Source organism: Jaculus jaculus, chromosome 1, assembly GCF_020740685.1.
Source record: "Jaculus jaculus isolate mJacJac1 chromosome 1, mJacJac1.mat.Y.cur, whole genome shotgun sequence".
NCBI classification, from domain to species: Eukaryota; Metazoa; Chordata; class Mammalia; order Rodentia; family Dipodidae; genus Jaculus; species Jaculus jaculus.
The window spans coordinates 178,648,079-178,671,462 of record NC_059102.1 but is presented as its reverse complement, the minus strand read 5'-3'; the positions used below and the strand labels follow the sequence as shown (position 1 = coordinate 178,671,462).

The 23,384-nt window shown below is 42.7% G+C and overlaps 1 protein-coding gene and 1 non-coding gene across 2 annotated transcripts in view; one reads left to right on the top strand and one right to left on the bottom strand.

The window, feature by feature from the left end:
• Positions 1-23,384, top strand: part of C1H11orf49 (chromosome 1 C11orf49 homolog) — a 270,359-nt gene that overhangs the window by 195,889 nt on the left and 51,086 nt on the right. The window lies entirely within an intron of this gene.
• On the bottom strand, positions 19,373-19,475 carry LOC123458240. The gene has a single exon (XR_006635537.1). It is a non-coding gene; the product is annotated as a U6 spliceosomal RNA (small nuclear RNA).

Here is a 23,384-nt window from a genome sequence, read left to right as displayed (position 1 = left end):
ATAAGCCCAGCTTAATAAAGAAATCTCTTTGGGCTGGAGAGATGGCTTAGCAGTTAAGCACTTGCCTGTGAAGCCTAAGGACCCCGGTTCGAGGCTCGGTTCCCCAGGTCCCACGTTAGCCAGATGCGTAAGGGGGCGCACGCGTCTGGAGTTCGTTTGCAGTGGCTGGTACCCCGGCGCGTTCATTCTCTCTCTCTCTCCCTCTGTCTTTCTCTCTGTGTCTGTAGCTCTCAAATAAATAAATAAATAAATAAATAAATAAATAAATATTTTTTAAAAGAAATCTCTCCTCTCTTCCTTCCCCCTCCTCCCCCCCTCCCCTCTCCCCCCTCCCCTCTCTCCCTCCCTCCCTCCCTCCTCTCTCTCTCTCTCTCTCTCTCTCTCTCTCTCTCTCGTAAATAAAAGAAAACGAACTCCTACTTCACATAGCTCATGTCCTCTGGTCTGTGCATGCAAGCACATGGAGCACGTGCACACACCAGTACTTGGATTCTTCCCACAGAACCACGTTTAACTGCTGAGGAGTTAGAGTGGTAGGTGAAGCTATGGCTTGTTGAGCACTTTTCATCTCTCGCTGTACTTAACAGTTTTACTGTCGCAGAAGCCTCACCACAATCCTCTAGGAATACTGTCATCTTGCAGATGAAGTTGAAGCTCACTGCTTTTATGTAGTGTCTGGGATCACACATCTAACAAGTGGCATAAGAGGAAAACCTCAAAGCCCATGCTTAGTCACTGTATTTTTGTGGCATCCCAGTCACTCTCATGAAATGTATAAGCTTTTGTGCTGCTTTGCTTTCTTTTGTAAGATGCATGCCCTTTTCAAGTCAGTAGACTTACCACAAAGTGGTTCTCTGAAAGTCAGAAGACTTTAGAAGCAACTCTTTGAAATTATTTCTAGAAAGGAAACTTTCATTAAATGTGTTTCCCATGGTATATAAATTTGGGGTCAGAGGGATATGAGCTTAAGAGGGTGTGTGTGAAGCTGGATATGACAGCTCACATCTTTAATCCCAGCACTCAGAACACTGAGATAGGATGATTGCTATGAGTTCAAGGCCAGCTTGGGCTACAGAGTGAGTTCCAGGTTGGCCTGAGCTAAAGTGAGATCCTACTTCCAAATACTAAAATAAGAAAGGGATGAGCGTGGTGGTGCATGCCTTTAATCACAGCACTCGGGAAGCAGAGGTCGGAGGCTCACAGTGAGTTCAAGGCCACCCTGAGAATACAGAGTGAACTCCTCCAGGTCAGCCTGGGCTAGAGTGAGACCCTACCTCAAAAAAAAAAAAAAAAAAAAAGAGAGAGAGAGAGAGAAAGAAAGAAAGAGAGAGAGTGTATATGTGTATATGGTAGATGAGCGATGGAGAACAACTTCTTCTGGTCTCCTCTGGCCTCCATGTACAGGTGCATAGGGCACATGCATTTACAAAAGCACATGTACATATCGCACTTAACCACAACATACTACACACACATGCAAAAAATGTGTGTGTATTGAGTAGCAGTGACACTGTACTACTTTGTCACACCAGTTCCTTTTATGATTAGGCATATACCTTGCATGAGGTCAGTGCCCACACAGCTGGCTGGCCTCCATGGCTGCTCTTAGCCTGTGATCCTAACCTCAGTCATGATGTTTCAGCAATCAAGCCCTTATTTATAATTGAATGTTAATACCATAAGCCTTTCTGTGTTCCTTTCCAGGTCAGAAGGAGAACCTGTGGTTTTATTGAGCACCCGTTGGATTTTTGCTTTGAATGTGTGTGTATGTGTGCACGCATGGGCACCTATGCGCGTATGTGTGTCCTCGTGTGTAGGTGTGTATTCAGGTCAGAGGTTGGCAATAGGCATCTCCTCAATCACTCCCCATCTTGTTTTATTTATGTAGTTATCTTCATGTGTGTGCACACACACACACCAACGCATCTTTCCTCTGCAAATGAGTGCCAGGCACGTGCACCACTTTATCATTATTATTATTATTATTATTATTAGTTTTTAAAAAATATTTTACTTTTATTTAGTTATTTGAGACAGAGGGAGGGAGAAAGAGAGAGAATGAGTGAGAATGGGTGTGCCAGGGCCTCTAGCCACTGCAAACGAACTCCAGATGCATGCGCGACCATGTGCATCTGGCTTACGTGAGACCTGGAGAATGAAACCTTGGTCCTTAGGCTTTGCAGCCATGTGCCTTAACCACTAAACCATCTCTCCAGCCCATTATTTGTTTTGTTTTGTTTTGTTTTTGTTTTGTTTTTTGTTTTTTGAGTTAGGGTCTCACTCTGGTTCAGGCTGACCTGGAATTAACTCTGTAGTTTCAGGGTGTCCTTGAACTCACTGCGATCCTCCTACCTCTGCTTCCTCCCCCCCCCCCCAGTGCTGGGATTAAAGGCATGTGCCACCACACTTAGCTCCATTATTTGTTTTTTTAAGATAGGGTCGCACTGTAGCCCAGGCTGACTTGGAATTCATTATGTAATCTCAGGGTGGCCTTGAACCGACAGTGATCCTCCTGCCTCTGCCTCCTGAGTGCTGAGATTAAAGGTGTGTGCCACCACACCCGGCAACATGCACCACTTTTTGCATATGAGTATTGGGGAATTAAACCCAACTGGTAGACTTTGCAAGCAAATGCCTTTAACTGCTATGCCATCTTCCCAGCCCCCTCACCTTATTTTTTGAGACAGGGTTTCTTACTGAACCCAAAACTCACAGATTCAGCTAGGTTAGCTTTGCCATTAAGCCCCAGGGATCTCATTTCTAACATATTTATTTATTTGTAAGCAGAGAGAGACAGACAGACAAAGAATGAGTGAGCACACCAGGGACTCCAGCTGCTACAAATGAACTCCAGTTGCATGTGCCACTTTGTTCTGGCTTTACATGGGTCTGAGAATCAAACCAGGGTAGTTGGGTTTTGCAGGCAAGTTCCTTAACCACAGAGCCATCTCTCTTGTCTGTAAGCCCCAGAGACCTCTTGTTTCCACCTTCATAGGTGCTGAAATTACAAGTGTGCACCATCATGCCTGGCATTTCTGTGGGTGCTGGGGATCTGAACTTAGGTCCTCATACTAGCGTGACAAGCATTTCTGTTGACTGAGCCATCTCCCCAGCCCCCACACCTAAAGAGGAACTCACTGTGAAAGGATTTGAGGGTGAAAGGCTACTTCTGTCTCCTGCTTTCCTCTTCAAAACTTCAGAGCCTTATTTATTCATTTGTACTTCAGCAAAACTGCCAGAATTGTTTCTACAGAATGACACCCAATGCCCACCCATACAGGAGCCCTCTTGCCACCAAGGTAACCAAGACTAGGAAGCAATTGAAACTGGGCCTTCCTTTCCCAGGCCTGGGGTTGTCAACTTGGCTCAAAAAGAGGCAGACTGATGACTTTGTCTCTTACCCAGTCACACTACCACACAGTTCTCATTTGAACCTAGTCACATGGCTATGTGGTCAGACAAGGATATGCTGTTTCCATTCTTTATACCCTGGGTTTGATCTGGGCATCCTTAGATGAAACTATTAGGACCCCTAAACTCTGAAGCCTTTCCAGGGACAAATTGCATGCAGTGGTGGAAGGAGGAACTGAGCCATGCAGTGGAGCAGGGATGGTGTGCAGTAGGGATGCTTGCAAGAGCCAAGGAGTTAGTTCATCGCTGCTTTGTATAGGCAGGCACACCAGAAAACTCAGATTAATAGGCTGCTTATTCTTCAGCATGTTCCCTGAATCAAAGGCTCTGGATGGTATTATTGAGTGTTTGGGAGAGTGCCCTGGAACCCTCCTCTTGGGCTTCGCTCACTGGAGAGGAACGAGTGAGGCCTTTCATTTCCTGGGCAGCATCTCTCTTGCTCGGTGCTCACTGCAGCATAAAGGTCTGCAGAACCTTTTCAGGAACAGCCTTTTGTTCCATTTTTATGAGGTCCATTACCTATAGCACCTTGGTCTATTGGACTTGTAATGGTTTAATGCTCTTTCTTTGAGCTATTTGAAACTAAGGGATTTAGTCCACTCTATCTCAAGGAGTTGTTTGTTGCTTCTTGGCTCCATTTGGCACTGATTTCATATTTGGGAAGTGTTGCTTTTTTTTAATTTATTTTGCCTTTGGTTTTTCATGGTGGGGGCTCATTCTAGCCCAGGCTGACCTGGAACTTACTATGTAGTCTCAGGGTGGTCTTGAACTAATTAATGGCAGTCCTCCTACTTCTGCCTCCCAAGTGCTGGGATTAAAATGTATGTACCACTATACCTGGATTTTTAAAATTAAAAATTATTTATTTATATGTTTATTTGAGAGAGAGAGAGAGAGAAAGAGAATGGACATGCAGTGGCCTCCAGTCACTTGCAAACAAACTCCAGAAATATGCACCACCTTGTGCATCTGGCTTACATTGGTATTGGGGAATCAAACCTGGGACCTTAGGCTAAGTAGGCAAGCACCTTAACCACTAAACCATCTTTCTAAGCCCTTAAAACTTTTTTAAATTTTTTTAAATTAATTAATTTATTTGCAAGCAGAGAGACAGAATGAAAGAGAATGGGCATGCCAGGGCCTCTAGCCTGTGCAAACAAAGTTCAGATGCTTGTGCCACTTCGTGCATTTAGCTTCGCATAGGTACTTGGGGAATCAAACCCTAATCATTAGGCTTTGTAGGAAAGCTCCTTAACCACCGAGTCATCTCTCCAGGCCAGAATTGCTATTTTTAAATAGTTTAAATTTTTTTCCCAGGTGGAAAGGAAATATTCACCTGAACTGAAATATATATATATATATTTCCCTGGAATGTAATGAAGTTTCTTCAGATCTTGAGTTAAAGTATATAATTATGAAAGTATGCAATAGAAATTTATATTGGAGATGATGATAAAAAAAATTAAGAGGGAAACTGCTTCTCCACAGTCCCTCTCAGTTCCTTTCAGCAGCAGCAGGCTGATACATGAGTGGCCAGTGTACCCTGTTCCCTTCTGGAAGTTATATTTTTCCTGGGACTTGGAAAATATCATCCTCCAGGCCTTTTGGCATGCCCACGTATGCTCCTGTGCACACATACATACAGCATACAGTCATGCCTCTGCAGAGCCTTGTAAGGCACTGAAGCAGTACACACAGTATGTCGTGGGCACACATGCATGCCTACAAACAACAGGAAATAGTTTTGAATGTGGTACAGCCCTTGACTACCACAGCCAGAGTCCAGCAAACAAAGTGGCTCAGTTTCCTGAGAGTACTACAAATGATCGGGCCCAACCAGGAGGTGCACCTTGGAGCAGAGGGAGTCCATAAGAAGCTGACCCCTCATGTCTCCCCCAAATCAGCACAGCTGTTTGGATGAGGCAGTTTGCCATATGTACACTGAGACTAAGATATATATATATATATATATATATATATATATATATATATATATATATATATATATATATATACACACATACATACACACACACACACCCTGGCATTCTGCCTGATTCCTTCCGTGAAGTCCATCTGCTTATCCAGTTCCAAATCCCAGAAGGCAGTCACCAAAAAGTAAATAGTGAGAAGGGACAGATTTTTTTTCTTTCGTTCTTGATAAACATATTCCAATGAACAAAACAGATTTTGCAAACACATTCCATCTAGTAAATCTTGCCCTCACAGCTGTGGGGGAAGGAGTTAGAGGAGAGGACACAGCATGGGAGGGGCTCAGGACTTGAGAATTACAAAAGCCAGTTACAAGATAGGGCACTTCAGTTTTATTCACTTTTATTTATTTATTTATACTTTTCAAGGTAGGGTTTCATTCAAGGCCAGGCTGATCTGGAATTTACTATGTAGTCTCAGGGTGGCCTTGAACTCAAGATGATCTTCCTACCTCTGCCTCCTGAGTGCTGGGATTAAGGGCATGTGCCATCACACCCAGCTTATTTTTTAATTGAATTCTTTTTATTCACTTGTTTGAGAGAGAGAGAAGAGGTAGAGAAAGAGAATGGGCGCAGAAGGCCTCTGGCCACTGCAAATGAACTCCAGACACATGTGCCGCCTTGTGCATCTGGCTTACGTGGGTCCAAGGGAATTGAACCTGGGTCCTTTGGCTTTGCAAGCAAGCACATTAACCACTAAGCAATCTCTCCAGCACTCTATTCACTTCTTGCAGGATGAAAATTTGACTTCATTCACTCTTTCTAATCCTATATCCCAAGCCTAAAATCTGTGATAGGCTCAATAAAGGTGCAAATATCAGCTTCTTGAGTTGCAAAACACATTTTCTCAGACTTGAGCCATCTTCATTGCTTAGACTTGATCCTGAAACTAAAAGGAAGGAGTCCAAGGCCCCAAACACTATGAAATTATAAATAGATGGATGTTTGATCATAATACATTGCATACATGTATTGAATCAGACCATACCCCTACTCCATAAATATGCACAATTCTTTTGTGTGATTTGACAAGGAAAGTTAAGGGGCTCAGGAACCTGTGAAGGCTTATCTGTTAAAAAAAAAAAAAAAAAAAGCTAGGCATGGTGGCCTTTCCCAGCACTTGGGAGACAGAGGTAGGAGGATTGTCATAAGTTCAAGGCCATCCTGAGGCTATGTATGAATTCCAGGTCAGCCTGGGCTTGAGTGAGACCCTGCTTCAAGAAAGAAAGAAAGAGAGAGAAGAGGAGGAGGAGGGGAGGAAGGGAGGGAGGGAGGGAGGGAGGGAGGGAGGGAGGGAGGGAGGGAGGAAGGAAGGAAGGAAGGAAGGAAGGAAGGAAGGAAGGAAGGAAGGAAGGAAGGAAGGAGAAAGAAAGTAGTTTCTGAAGATCAGGGACACACAGGAGAAAGTGACCTTCTGCCTCAAAGGCGGCTAGATGTTTGTGTGTCTGTTCAATGTGGAGTTGGTTCACTGAACCATTCAAGAGTTGTTTTTTAAAAATGTTCTCCTCGCTCCTCATTTGGAGTCAGATGCTTTGGATAATCCAGTGGAATTCTCTCTGCTTCACTGCTGGTTGTTGCCAGACACAGATCGCTAAACCCTGTCAGCCGGGTGACTTGAAATGATGATGTGTGAAACAGCGTTGTGATTTGCATGGCCCATAGTCATTCACAGGGACTGGTTTGCCAGATTAGCTCTGCAGTGAAAGGTGTCAGCATAGGGGTTGAGGGTACTGTGTATCTATACTTCAACTTATCTCCACTGTGGGAACAGTGTACCTGTCCAGGTCCCTCCCCTCACCATCATAGTATGTCACTCTAGTAATTGCTGAGACTTGGAATTTTGTTTCATTCAATGCTGTTCCTCTCCCAGGTCTCACTCTAGCCCAGGCTGACCTGGAATTCACTATGTAGTCTCAGGGTAGCCTTGAACTAACGGTGATCCTCCTACCTCTGCCTCCTGAGGCATGTGCCACCACACCCGGCTTTATATTGATTTTTTTTTTTTTAATTTGAGAGAGAGAAAGAGATAGAGAGAAATGGCACTCCAGGGCCTCCAGCCACTGCAAATGAACTCCAGACGCATGTGCCACCTTGTGCATCTGACTTACATGGGTCCTGGGGAATTGAACCTGGGTCCTTTGGCTTTGCAGGCAAATGCGTTAACTGTTAAGCCATCTCTCCAGCCCTCTTATATTGATTTTAATGATGGTTTTAATTACAAATTGAATGTGTTGAGTCAGAGACCATATGGATCAAGTCACTCTTCATTCCTTCTCAGACAAAACTGCTCCCCATTGGATAGGTTAAGTCAGAGTTATACAGACCATGTGCTGCACACTTTCCTGCCAAGATGACATAGTTGAAGCCACAAATGATGCCAATGTCCAGATTTCCATTGAACAATGCTGAAATGCCTTTGCTAGGGCAGGAGCCAGGAGAAACTGGCACCATTTAGAGCCATTTCAAGCACAGCCTGGGTATCTCCATCCAACCTCTATTATATTGTCTGATCCCATTTCCAAAGAAACCACATTCCTGACCACAGGTTGGAGGTCCTGAGTTTCCCTCCATTGTGAAGGTCATGGAAGACATTGGGCATGTGCCTCAGTGCTGCCCGCTGTGAGACAGTACTGCAAGGGAACCTTGGCAGACACGGAACTAGTCCCCTCAGAAGTCCTTCACCACTTTGTCTTGTTGGGGCAAGATCAGTGCCTAGTGTCGAGAGAGAGAGAGAGAGAGAGAGAGAGAGAGAGAGAGAGAGAGAGAGAGGGAAAGAGAGAGAGAGAAAGAAAGATCTTAAAGATGAAAGAGACTCCATGAGGGAAGGGGATAGTTTTGCCTGAATCTCTTAATTTGCTTCTCCCCCATACAAGTGTATTCATGTTGCTGTCTCATTCCTGGCAGTTTGTACTCATTATTGCCATGACTCTGTGGTCTCGCTGATATTAGGATAGGTTTCAACGGCTCTAGGGGATGTGTCCACGCTCCGTTGCTTTTTCTCTTATTAACAGCTCTTCTCTGTTGGTTTCAACTTTTATCCCAGCCCCCCTCCACACCCCTCTCTTTCCTTGTCTTTTATTGATATAGTTGTTGACTTTGCATGGCACTTTAGTTCAGTTTTCTGAGCACCTGCAGAGAATTAACCATTTCTCTTTGCTGCTGGAGGTCACCCAGGCCTTTGATCTATGTGATTTTTATACTTTTGGAAATGTTAAAAGACTCTCTAACCCCACCAAAGTACACAAAAGGTGCTATAATTCCTGTAGACTGACCTTTGAGACTAGCTCTGCTTAGAGACCAGAGGATAATTATATAAATACATATGGAGAGAGTGTTCGTTACTTGTTTACTATGTACCAAATACGGTTCCAAGCCTTTAACATGAATATCTCATTTAATCTTTGCTTATAAGCTTAAAAGGCTGTACATGAACTGACCCTTGTTATTTCTCTAACCTCATCTCTTATTTCTTTCCTCATTCTCCTTGCTCTAGTCACACTGCCTGCTATAGTGTTTCTTTGCCTAATAGGTGTCTGTTTTGTGCTTCCCTCAGTTGTTTATCCTGGTTACTTCTTAATCTTCTTCAAACCTGCACTTACACTTTCTTCATGAAACCTACCTAGGTCATTCTACATATAATTGTACCACCACTACATCTCACATCCCAGCTTTCTTTTTTTAAGATTTTATTTTTATTTATTTATTTGACAGAGAAAGAGGGAGAGAAAGAGAGAATGGGCACTCTGGAGCCTCCAGCCACTGCAAACAAACTCCAGATGCATGCACCCCCTTGTGCATCTGGCTAACGTGGGTCCTGGGGAATCGAACCTGGGTCTTTTGGCTTTGTAGGCAAATGCCTTAACCACTAAGCAATCCTTCCATCCCCATACCCCAGCTTTCTTGATAGAATTATACCTCCACTAGACCTCACAACCCAGCTTTCTTTCTCTATTCTGTCCTTTTTCCATTATGCTCATCACTAACTACCATACTGTTCATTATTATATCTTTCTTTTGATATGAAAAGTGCCATTTGGGAAGGAGCTTGCCTATTTGTTCCCTGATATATCCTGAAGGCCTGTAAAACAGTGTCTTGTTCATAATAGACATTCTATAATATATGTTGAATTTATTAACTTTGACTTCTCAAAATCCTTGTGAGAGTCAGTTGTGATGGCGCACACCTTTAATCCCAGTAGTCAGGAGACAGAGGTAGGAGGATTGCTGTGAGTACAAGGCCACCCTGAGACTACATAGTGAATTCCAGGTCAGCTTGAGCTAGAGTGAGACCCTACTTCAAACCCCTCTCCCCCAAAAAATCCTTGTGAGATGAAACTGGAATTTAGCTCATTGATAAAGGACTTGCCTAGCATGTGTAAAGCCCTGATATTTGATATTGTACACACACCAAAAAGACACACACACACACAAACACACACCCCTGTGAAGTAATTGCTTTCATTATCACTTTTATTTTGTTTTGTTTTTTGTTTTAGAGGTAGGGTCTCACTCTAGCCCAGAATGACCTGGAATTCACTATGTAGTCTCAGGGTGGCCTTGAACTAAGGGTGATCCTCCTACCTCTGCCTCCCAGGTGCTGGGATTAAGGGCATGCTCCACCATGCCTGGCTTTCATTATCCCATTTTAAAGGTGATGGAAGTGAAGCCCAAAAAATTTCAGTAGCCAGGCAAGGTGATCCACACCTGTAGTCCCATAATTCAGGAGGCTGAGGCAGGAGAAGTGCCATGAGATAAAGGCCATCCTGGACTACAGAGTGAGTTCAATGCCAGCCTGGCCCCAGAGTGAAATATTGTTTTTATTTTTTTTAATCTTTTTCATTGATAGCTTTCATAATTATAGACAATAAAGCATGACAATTCCCTCCCCACCCCTACCTTCCCCCTTAAATATCCCCTCCCTATCATATCCCCTCCCCCTCTCAACTAGTCTCTCTTTTATTTTAATGTCATCCTCTTTTCCTCTTATTATGAAGATTTTTGTTTGTTTGTTTTGTTTTGTTTTTTTGAGGTAGGGTCTTGCATTAGCACAGGCTGACCTGGAATTCACTCTGTAGTCTCAGCATGGCCTCTAACTCTTGGCATTCCTCCTACCTCTGCCTCCTGAGTGCTGGGATTCAAAGCATGTACCACCATACCTGGTTTATGAAGATATTGTGTGGTAGTGCCAGGCACTGTGAGGTCATGGATATCCAGGCCATGTTTTTATTTATTTATTTATTTACTTGAGAGAGAGTATGAATATGCAAGGGCTTCTTTTTAGTTTTTCAAGGTAGGGTCTTGCTCTAGCCCAGGCTGACCTGGAATTCACTATGTAGTCTCAGGCTGGCCTTGAACTCACAGCATAAGGCTTCTTGACTGCAATGAACTCCAGATGTATGTGCCATGTTGTGTATCTGGCTTTACATAAGTACTAGGGAATCGACCCAGGCTAGCAATCTTTGCAAGCAAGTGCCTTTAACCACTGAGCCATTTTTCTAGCCTCAAGAGCTTATTTTATTTTATGTTTTAAATTGGAGGGGGGGCTGGAGAGATGGCTTAGTGGTTAGGGCATTTGCCTACAAAAAAACTTGATGACCCAGGTACATACAGTTCCCTAGTACCCACATGAAGCCAGATGCACAAAGTGGCACATATACCTGGAGTTTGTTCTCAATGTCTAGAGGCCCTGGCAGTGCTCTCTCCCCTCCCCATCTCCTTGCAAATAAATAAATAAATAAATTTTGTGGGTTTTTAAAAGATTTATTTATTTTATTTATTTATTGGAGACAGAGAGAGGGAGGAAGAGAATGGACATGCCAGGACCTCTAGCCACTGCAAATGAACTCTAATGCATGTGCCACCACGTGCATGTGGCTTACATGGGACCTGGAGAATTGAACCTGGGTCCTTAGGCTTCACAGGCATGTACCTTAAGCACTAAGCCATCTCTCAGCCCCCTTTTTTTGGTTTTTCAAGATAAGGTCTCACTGTACCCTAAGCTGACCTGGAATTCACTATGTAGTATCAAGCTGGCCTCAAACTCACAGCAGTCCTTCTACCTCAGCCTCCTGAGTGCTGGTATTGAAGACATGTGCCACCACTCCTGGCAAATATAATATTTTTAAAAAATGGGAGCTAGAGAGAGGGCATAGTGGTTAAAGTGCTTGTCTGAGAAGCCTAAGAACCCATGTTCTACTCTCCAGATCCCACATGTGCACAAGATGGCGCATGTGTCTGGACTTCACTTGGAGCAGATAGAGACCCTGGCACTTCAATTCTCAATCTCTCTTATAGATAGATAGATAGATAGATAGATACATACATACATACATACATACATACATACATACATACATACATACGTGCACACATACATACACACATACATAGATATTGATATATATTTTTAAAATATTTTTTTTGTTCATTTATTTATTTATTTATTTGAGAGCGACAGACATAGAGAGAAAGACAGATAGAGGGAGAGAGAGAGAATGGGCGCACCAGGGCTTCCAGCCACTGCAAACGAACTCCAGACGCATGCGCCCCCTTGTGCATCTGGCTAACGTGGGACCTGGGGAACCGAGCCTCAAACCAGGGTCCTTAGGCTTCACAGGCAAGCGCTTAACTGCTAAGCCATCTCTCCAGCCCAGATATTGATATATTTTTGTTGTTGTTGTTTTCATTTTTTCAAGGTAGGGTCTCCCTCTAGTCCAGGCAGGCCTAGAACTCACTCTGTATTCCATGCTGGTCTCAAACTCATGGTGACCATCCTACTTCTGCCTCCTGAGTGCTGGGACTAAAGGCATGTACCACCATGCCCAGATTATTTTTAAAAAATATTAATTACTTATTGATTGATTGATTGATTGATTGGAGAGAGAGAGAGAGAGAGAGAGGGAGAAAATGGGTGCTCCAGGGCCTCCAGCCACTGCAAACGAACTCCAGACATGTGCGACCTCTTGTGCTTCTGGGTCCTGGAGAATCAAACTGGGATCCTTTGGCTTTGCAGGCAAATGCCCCAACCACTAAGCCATCTCTCCAGCCCCCCCTTTTTTTTATTTTTTTATTTTTTAATTTTTATTTTTTAATTTTTATTAACATTTTCCATGATTATAAAATATATCCCATGGTAATTCCCTCCCTCCCCACCCCCACACTTTCCCATTTGAAATTCCATTCTCCATCATATTACCTCCCCATTACATTCATTGTAATTACATATATACAATATCAACCTATTAAGTATCCTCCTCCCTTCCTTTCTCCACCTTTTATGTCTCCTTTTCAACTTACTGGCCTCTGCTACTAAGTATTTTCATTCTCACACAGAAGCCCAGTCATCTGTAGCTAGGATCCACATATGAGAGAGAACATGTGGCGCTTGGCTTTCTGTCCAGCCCCCCCTTTTTTAAAATATATTTTATCAGCTTATTTTTTAAAAGAAATTTTAAACTTTTTATTAATAATGTCCATACATAGAACCTGATTATAATCCCCTCCCACAACCCTTTTTCACCCCTTCTGAATCCCCTCTCTACTGAATCTTCTCTTCTTCCATTCTAGTCTGTCTTATATTTTTAAAACAATATTTTTGTTTTATTTATTTGAGAGAGAGAATGAGCATGCCAGAGCCTCCAGCTGCTACAAATGAACTCCAGATGCATGCACCACCTTGTGCATTATGTCGGTCCTGGGAATAGAACCTGGCTCCATCAGCTTTGCAGGCAAACACCTTAACTGCTAAGCCATTTCTCCAGCCCTTTCTTATATTTTGATGCCATATTTTTTCTTCCTGTTATGCAGGTCTTGTATAGGTAACATCAGCCACTGTAAGGTCATGAGTAAGATGGTGTCTTTGTGTCTGGAAGACAGTATTGCAGAGCACTTGTCCTTTTCCTTTAGCTCTTACATTCTTTCTGCTACTTCTGCAGTGGTCCCTGAGCCCTGGAGGGTGTGATTGAGATGTCTCACTTAGCACTGAACATACCACTTTCATTTCTTCTCATTACTTTGGTGAGGTTTTTTAAAAAATATATTTTATTTATTCATGAGAGAGAAAAAAAGAGAGGCAGATAGAGAGAATGGGCACACCAAGGCCTTCAGCCACTGAAACAAACTCCAGACACATGCATCCCCTTGTACATCTGGTTTACATGGGTCCTGGAGAATCAAATCTGGGTCCTTAGGCTTCACAGGCAAGTGCCTTAACTGCTAAGTCATCTCTCTAGCCCTTGCTGAGTTTTGAGTATCCACAATGAAGACTTTGTTTATTTGTTTGTTTGGTTGGTTAGGTTTTTTTGAGATAGGGTCTCACTCTATACTTAGAACTCAGCCTGTAGTCCCAGGCTGGCCTTGAACTCACACCGATTCTCCTGCCTCTGCCTCCCGAGTTCTGGGATTAAAGGCGTGTGCCACCACACCTGGCTGAAGACCTTGTTTTTAAAACAGATACACAAATAAATCCATGCAAATAAGGGCTGGAGAGATGGCTCAGAAGTGAAAATGCTTGCCTGCAAAGCCTAACAGCCTGGGTTCAATTACCCAGGACCCACATAAGCCAGATGCACAAGGTGGCATATGTATTCTGGAGTTTGTTTGCAGTGGCTAGAGGCCCTGGAGTGCTCAGCCCCCCCCCCCTTCTCTCTCTCTGTCTCTCTCTCTCAAATAATAAACAAAATTAAAAATTTAAAAATTCATGTAACTAATTTTCCCTAGATTATTCATTTTGCAAATAGTGGAGTTAGAGTGAAACCAGGATTGGCTAACTAAAAAAAAAAAAAAGTAATAATAATTTCAACAATAAGGCCAATCCTGAGTCACATAAACTAACTTTCTGTTTAAATATGGATTCTTGAGCTGAGGAGATGGCTTAGTGGTCAAACGTGCTTGCTTACAAAGCCTACTGGCCCAGGTTCAGTTCCCCAGTACCCATATAAAGCCAGATGCACAAAGTGATGCATGTGTCTGGAGTTTGTTTGCAGTGGCAAGAAGCCCAGTTGTGCCCATTCTCTCTCTCTAAAATAAATTTTTTTTATTTTACAAAAATGAAGATAAAGCTGGACATGGTGGTGCATACCTTTAATCCCAGCACTTGGGAGGGAAAGGTAGGAGGATTGCTGTGAGTTTGAGACCAGCCTTAGACTCCCTAGTGAATTCCATGTCAACCTGAGCTACAATGAGACCCTACCTTGAAAAAAAAAACAAAAACATGCTGGTCATGGTGGCTATGCCTTTAATCCTAGCACTTGGGAGGCAGGGGTAGAATGATTGCTATGAGTTCAAGGCTATTCTGAGACAAAAAAAAAAGGAAGAAAGGAAGGGAGGGAGGGAGGAAGGAAGGAAAGAAAGAAAACAAAAATAGGGCTAGAGGGATGGCTTAAGGAAATGGGAAAGAAAATGTTTACCTCATAGACCATTGTGAAGGATCAAATGAGAGCATGTTTCATAGTACTTAACAAAATTGCTTAAGAACAGATCACTAGATAAACTGGGCGTGGTGGCGCATGTCTTTAATCCCAGCATTTGGGAGGCAGAGGTAGGAGGATCACTGTGAGTTTGAGGCCAGCCTGAGATTGCATAGTGAATTCCAGGTTAGCCTGGACTAGAGTGAGACCCTACCTTGGAGGAGGGGAGAAGAGATCACTAGCATCAGGAAGTAGTGTACAAACAGTAATAAATAAGAGGCTTAGAGACCATAAATAAACCAGGTGTGGTAGTACATGCCTGTAATCCCCTAAACCCAGCACTTGGAAGACTGAGGCAACAGGATTACATAGCAAATTTCAGGCCAGCAAGACTCTTCTATCTCACAATTAAAAAAAAGTGACAGTAAATGTAAAAAGACTCAGCAGGGCTGGAGAGATAGCTTAGTGGTTAAGGCATTTGCCTGCAAAGTCAAAGGACCCCAGTTCGATTCCTCAGGACCCATGTTAGCCAGGTACACAAGGAGGCACATGCGTCTGGAGTTTGTTTGCAGTGGCTGGAGGCCCTAGCATGCCCAATTCTTCCCCCGCCCCCCAATAAATAAATAAGAAAGAGGGAAATCTTAAAAAAAGAAAAACTCAGGAAAGCTAGGCATGGTGGCACATGCCTGTAAATTCCAGCTCAAGGGAGGCAGAGGCAGGAGGATTGCCACAAATTCAAGGACAGCTGGTCTACATAGCAAGTTCCAGGCCATCAGCCAGGGCTACATAGTGAGACCTTGTATCAAAAAAAAAAAAAAGCTGGGTGCGGTGGTGCATGCCTTTAATTTTTAATCCCAGCACTTGGGAGGCAGAGGTAGGAGGATCACAGTGAGTTTGAGGCCACCCTGAGACTACATAGTGAATTCCAAGGTCAGCTTGGGCTAGAGAGAGACCCTACCTGGAAAAACCTTTAAAAAAAAAAGTGTTGATTAATTTGGGGGCAGAGAGAAAGAGTATGGTTGCATCAGGGCCTCCTGACACTGCAAATTAATACCAGATATATGCTCAACTTTGTGCATCTGGCTTTATATAGGTACTAGGGAATCAAACTCAAAAATTGAATCCTTACCAGCAGGCTTTGTAAGCAGGTGCCTTTTACTGCTGAGCCATCTCCTTGGCTCCAGAAATATTTTCATAATATATTCAAGTATACATACAATGGTCTTCTCTGATTTTTTTTTAATATATTTATTTGCAAGGAGAGAGAGACAGATAGACAGACAGACAGACAGAGGATGGGCACACCAGGGCCTCTCTCTGCAAATAAACTTTACAAATAAACTCATGTACCACTTTGCATCTGGCTTTACACGGGTACTAGGGAATCAAACTCAGGTCCTTAGGTTTTGTATTCAAACGCCTTAACCACTAAGCCATCTCTCCAGCCTCTTCTCTGAATATTTAATTTAATTTAGCTTGGTATATGTACCAACTATTTTCTTACTACTGAAACAGAATACCCAACCAGAAGCAGTTTATGGGAGGAAATTAGTTTAATTTTAAAATTTTTGTTTATTTTATTTATTTGAGAGTGACAGAGAAAGAGTCAGATAGATAGAGAGAGAATGGGCACGCCAGGGCTTCCAGCCACTGCAGACGAACTCCAGACGCGTGTGCCCCCTTGTGCATCTGGCTAACGTGGGACCTGGGGAATCAAGCCTCAAAATGGGGTCCTTAGGCTTCACAGGCAAGCGCTTAACCGCTAAGCCATCTCTCCAGCCCAAATTTTAGATTAACAGTTTCAGAGGATAAAGTCAGGCATGGCCAGAAAAGCATGGCAGGAGCAGACAGCCAGCATTGCATCATCACCTCAGCAGAAGTAGAGAGAATGCCAAGGAGGGCTGGGCTGTAACACCTCAGTGTCCACCCCATGATACACTTCCTGCAGCAAGGCATCACCTCCTAAAGGTCCCACAACCTTCCTGAACAGTACCAACTAGGTATCAAGTAGTCAAATAGATGAGTCTATGGGAGACATTTTACATTCAAACCACCACACAATTATAAACACCATCTTTATAATCATTAATTATTTTACTATGCTAGAAAACATTTTTGCCTCAGGGCTCACTGGAAAATACCCTAATTGATCCAGACTGACTTTTCAGTACTTTTTCCTGCCTGTCTGCACTGTAATGCTGTTACTTACCTAATTTCTCAGTGCTGTCCCTCTCTCTGCCTTTTCTAGGTCTTTCCTCTTCCAGTTTACTTTGTTCTGTAGTGGGCACTGAGAAATGAGAGATCAACTCAATTAAAACTATGAGTATAATCAACAGGTGTCTCAGAAGCCTCTATTCAGCCATACTGTTCTCAACTGGAAACAGTCATCTTATGCTGTGGGAACAAAAAACCACCCATAAATATAGCTACAAATTAGAAGAATTAAATCTGCAGAGAGTATTGTAACTATGTAGTTCTGTGCCTTGACTTTTTCACTAAGTAGCCCAGGCCGACCTTGAATTTTCAATCCTCTTGCCTGCCTGCATTTGTCAGTTTTAAGTGTGGGCCACTACATCCAGTTGGTGCCTTGATTTGATAGGTGTTTCTCCTCTCACTTTGCCCTCATATCTAGAATTTTATTGTCCCAACCATGAGCCTGAACCTTGCCACCTGTGAGCCTGACTGTCCCCATAAGGAAGAACTAAGGGGTGTGATAAAATATAACAAATTAGAGCTGGGTGTGGTAGCATACACCTTTAATCCCAGCACTCAGGAGGCAGAGGTAGGAGGACCACTGTGAGTTTGAAGCCACCCTGAGACTACATAGTGAATTCCAGGTCAGCCTGACCGAGGGTTAGACCCTACCTTGGAAACCCCCCCCAAAATTTTTTTTAAAAAAAGATATAACAAATTAAAGCATTACGAATGATGAAAAATGAAGATTATCAGCTTTGTGCCCTCTTTTCAATATGGACAAAACAAAGTATAGGAGTCATTAGGTGGTATCCAGTGACTTAGAGAGAGAAGACAGCAAGCAAGAGTGAAGGGCATGGAAATAGATTTCGGAAGGAAGATACAGACTGAACAGTTTCTACATGGTTCTCTTTCTTCTCCCCCCCCCCCTTGCTTTCTTTCTCTCTCTCTCTGTACCTCCCTTCTTCCCTTTTTCATTTGTTTTGAGAACTTTGTAAATTTTGGATTTATATACTGTGAGTCTAATTTGGGTGGCTTTTTCTAAAATAAATTTTATTCTTCTGATTGTAAAAAAAGCACATATCACCCATAGTCAGAAACCCAGAGTTAAGTACCATTGGTAATTCTTTGGTAATGTTCTAGCCCTTTTCCTATGCAAACTTTTTTTTTTTTTTCCCAAGGTAGGATCTCACTCTAGCTCAGACTGACCTGGAATTCACTCTGTAGTCTCAGGGCAGCCTCGAACTCACAGCAGTTCTCCCACCTCTGCCTTCCAAGTGCTGGGATTAAAGGTGTGTGCCACCATGCCCAGCTCCTATGCAAACTTATATTGCTTTTCTTTATTTTTCTTTGAAAAAAATCACACTGTATATAACAATTTCATGAAGTCTGTTTTATTTTCACCTTCAACTCACTTAATCGGATGAAATAACTCTTTATTCTGAAGCTTCTAATAGAGAGAAATTTCTCATCTGGGTTGAAATGCAGTCTTGAGGTACCTTAAGGCACTTTAAAGAGGCTATCTTAAGTTGTGTCACTCAGTGGTAAATTAGCAAGGACATCCTCCTCCTCACCTCCAGCTGATTATGGCCATGTGGAAATGCTGGCCTAGCTGGGCATGGTGGCACACACCTTTAATCCCAGCACTCGGGAGGCAGAGGTCAGAGGATTACTGTGAGTTCAAGGCCAGCCTAGAACTACAGAGTGAGTTGCAGGTCAGCCTGAGCTACAGTGAGGGGCATAGAAGCTATCTCGAAAAAACAAACAAAAAAAAGCTTGTCTAATATTGCCAGATATTCTGGTTTTCAGAAAAAGAATTATGCAAGGCACTGGGCATGATGGTACACACCTATAATCCTAGCACGTGGAATGAAGAATCAGGAGAATCATGAGTTCAAGACCAGCTAGCAAGACTATTAAAAGGAAAGAAAGGACAAGGAAGGAAGAAAGGGAAGAAAGAAAACATTTTGATCTCCTTTTCAATGATCATGGTTTTTATTTTATTTTGCAATGCAAAGGATCAACACCGGAGCCTCATGTGTTAAGGCAAACAGTGTACCAAGCCCATTCTTTTTGTTATTTTTTGTTTGTTTCACTTTATTTTTAATGTGCTACAGTTTATCATTATTACAGATATTATAGGGCTATAGACAAAAATAATCAAACACTTTGCCCCACTTGACCAGATGCATTTTTTCCTTTGTGTGTATGTGTGTGGTTTTTCAAGGTGTAGGGTCTTGCTGTAGCCCAACCTGACCTGGAATTTACTGTGTAGTCTCAGGGTGTCCTTGAACTCACAGCAATCCTTCTCCCTCTGCCTCCTGGATGCTGGGATTAAAGGCATGTGCCACCACACCTGGCCCTTTTTGTTTTTATATGGAATACTTCACAAATTTTCATGTCATCCTTGTGCAGAGACCATGCTAATCTTCTCTGTATCATTCCAATTTTAGTACATGGGCTGCTGAAGCAAGAATGCCTTTTTCCTTTTTAATGATTGCTGACTGACTTAATTCATTAACATGAGTTGGAAGCTGGCAATAGAAAGTCTTTATAATATAGGTAGTTCTTCCTTAGCTATGGCAAGTAACCAGGTATCATAACTGTGAACCATTCTGTGCACTCTGATGGTGTTCACATCAATTTTCTTGAAGTTTTATATGGTAATCATACTCCTCTTGTCAAGGCAGGAGCTGTTCACAGCTTTCCTCCTCTTTGCTAACCCAGGCTACTAGCAGTCATAACAGTTACTCTGTAAAAATAAAACCGTGCTCCCAGCTGATTTCTTTGTATATACCTGCTGGCCTCAGTGAAAGATAAGGGTCAAGGTTCAAAAAACCCAAGTACTACTACTATATATCATGACCCAAGATGGAGAACACTATGATTTTATTTGCATTTTTTTTATTAAGACATTACATGCAAAGGATCTTTTGTCAAGAAAACTATACCTTTAAAAAAAAAATTAAGGGCTGGAGAGATGGTTTAGCAGTTAAGGCACTTGCTTGCAAAGCCAACTCGGTTCGATTCCCCAGGATCCATATAAGCCAGATGCATAAGGTGGCACATGTGTCTGGAGTTTGTTTGTAGTGGCTGGAGGCCCTGGCGTGCCCATTCTCTCCTCTCTTTCTCTCTTACACACATAAGTAAATAGATAGATAAATAAATAATATTTTTTAAAGTTGAGCTGGGCTAGGTGGTGCATGCCTTTAATCCTAGCACTTGGGAAGCAAAGGTAGGAAGAGGAGGATCATTGTGAGTTCGAAGCCAGTGTGAAACTACATAGTGAATTCCAGGTCAGCCTGGGTTAGAAGGAGACTATACATGGAAAAAAAAAAAAAAAATCAAAGTTGATCATTGCTTTTAGGAGCTGTAACTGCTAACATCAATTTCCTTTCCTACCCAGCCCCCAGAATCAGGTGCCCTTCCTTCTCTAGCTGCCTCTTCTCCCCACACATACACATATAATTATGGACATAGTACATTGCATATGCCCACAAAAGACAGGAAACAGCAGCAAAGACAGGAGGATTCATCTGAAAAGATGTATGTGTTTATCTCTATCCAGCCATCTTCCTAGTCACTGATGTTTCTGTTTGTCTGCTTTTCAGAGGCTGGGCAGCTATGAATCTCTCATCATTGGTGCAGGTTGAGTTCTTTAGAAATGCTGGCAACAGCCTCCCCTTACTTGCAACCCCCATGAAGAACCAGAGAACCTAGGTTGTTGTTTTATTTTTAGACTGTCTTGGTTTAGCTGCCCTCCATGAGTAATCCCGCTAGCCACTGCTTGTGTTTATATTTATTTAGAAGAGAAAGAAAATGCATCCTAAGCAAATCAAATGCATAGTCTGGCCCACTTCTTGTTTATTCCATGCTGTTTTAGACAGTGGAAAGCTCAAGGAAATAACTTCTTAACTTTTGTTCTTTGTGGTCTACTTTTTTTTTTTTTTTGAGAGAAAGAGAGAGAGAGAATGGGCACTCCAGGCCTTCAGCTGCTGTAAACGAACTTCAAATGTATGTACTACCTTGTGCATCTGGCCCACATGGGTCCTGGGGAATTGAACCTAGGTCCTTTGGCTGCACAGGCAAGTGCTTTAGCCACTAAGCCATCTCTCCAGCCCTGTGGTCTACTTTTTGAAGTCCTCATCAGTGTTGCTGATAGCTTATAAAAAATTCCACCCTGTCAGCTATAAAAGTAGAAAGGAAAAGGTAGTTTAAACTATGTGTGTGAGCCAGTGTGGTGGCACATGCCTTTAATTCCAATGATCAGGAGGCAGAGTTAGGAGGAACCCTGAGGCCAGCCTGAGACTATAGAGTGAGTTCCAGGTCAGCGTGGACTAGAGTAAGACTGTACCTCAAAAATCCAAACAGAAAAAAGAAAAGATATAAAGATTGCCAGGGATGGTGGTACATGCCTTTAATCCCAGCACTTGGGAGGCAGAGGTAGGAGTATCACCGTAAGTTCAAGACTACTCTGAGAGTACATAGTAATTCCAGGTCAGCCTGAGCTAGAGTGAGACCCTACCTCGGAAAACCAAAAAAAAAAAAAAAAAAAAAAAAAAAAAAAAGTGTGTGTATGTAAACTAAATATATTTTCTTGCTAATCTGTGTCTATCTAGTCCTATTAAACTTGTAAATGCAGGACTGGAGAGATGGCTTAGCAGTTAATTCATTTGCCTGCAAAGCCTAGGGACCCAGGTTCGATTCCCCAGGACTCATGTAAGCCAGATGCACACATGGTGGTGTATGCATCTCGAGTTCATTTTCAGTGGCTGAGGCCCTGGCACCCACATTCTCTCTTTCTCTCAAACAAATAAAATAAAGTTTAAAAAAATAAAAAAGGGACGGGAGGGATGGCTTAGTGATTAAGGCATTTGCCTGCAAAGCCAAAGGACTCTGGTTCGATTCCCCAGGACCCACATTAGCCAGATACACAAGGGGGCGCACGCGTCTGGAATTCATTTGCAGTGGCTGGAGGCCCTGGTGCACTCATTCTCTCTCTTTCCCTACATCCCCCCACTCTTTCTCTGTCAAATAAATAAAAATAAAATATAGATAAATAAATAAATAAGGAGCCAGGCATGGTGGTGCACACCTTTAATCCCAGCATGCAGGAGGCAGAGGTAGGAGGATTGCCATGAGTTCAAGGCCACCCTGAGACTACATAGTGAGTTCCAGGTCAGCCTGAGTTAGAGTGAGACCCTACCTTGAATAACAAAAATAAAAATAAATGAAAATAAAAATTAAAAAAATTGTAGATGCAAAAAAATTGCAATGGAGGCTTACAGTGGCTTAAAATGCTTATAAATGTTATTGATTCCCTGTTTTCTTTTTTAAATATTTTATTTATTTATTTGAGAGAGAGAGACAGAAGAAGAGGCAGAGAAAGAGAGAGAGAATGGGCACTGCAGGGCCTCCAGCCACTACAAACAAACTCCAGAGGCATACACCCCCTTGTGCATCTGGCTTATGTGGGCCCTGGGGAGTCAAACTAGGGTCCTTAGGCTTCACAGGCAAATGCCTTAACCGCTAAGCCATTTCTCCAGCCCTTGCCTGTGAAGCCTAAGGACCTTGGTTTGTGGCCTGATTCCCCAGGACCCATGTATGCCAGATGTACAAAGTGGCACATGCATCTGGAGTTCGTTTGCAGTGGCTGGAGGCCCTGGCATGCCCAAACTCTCTCTCTCTCTCCTTCTTTCTCTTTCTCTTTGCCTCTTCCTCTCTCTCTCTCTCTCTCTCTCTCTCTCTGTTGCTCTCAAATGAATAAATAAAAACAAACAAAAAATTTAAAAAATAGATAAGATCTGTTGGTTTATTCTGAGGGACAATTAAATTGCAATGGACACTGGAGCCAGTCTATGAGAAAGATGACTAAAGAAGACGGGCTAGCTAATGGCAGATGTAAACAGTAATAACAATAATAATAATAGCAGCTACTGTTTACTGAGTTCTTGTTACATAAATTCACTGTGTTTAGCTAGTTTTCACCAATAAAATAAAAGCAGTATTTGTTCCCAGGGGCCTATGGCCAAAAACCCAAGGGATCATAGGGAAATAGCATGTGTAGTAAAAAAGAAGAGGCCCTGCCTGGAAGTGAGAAGCTTGATTTTATCCTGATACTACCATTTATGTGGTGATCTTTGTCCCTTGCTGCTCCTTGTCTATAAACATGAGTGTGGGGGATGGGGATATAGGGGATATAGTGGTAGGTGTCTGCTTCGCATATGCAGGGCCCCGTTTTACCGAGCACTACAGAAGGGAGGAGAGATGACACTGTGGTCCTCTCCCTGCCCCACATTGTTCTTTCAGGAATCAAAGAGAGAATGCATATGAAAATGGTTGCTGTAATTATACAGTCTCTACACAGATGAGTCATCAGCAC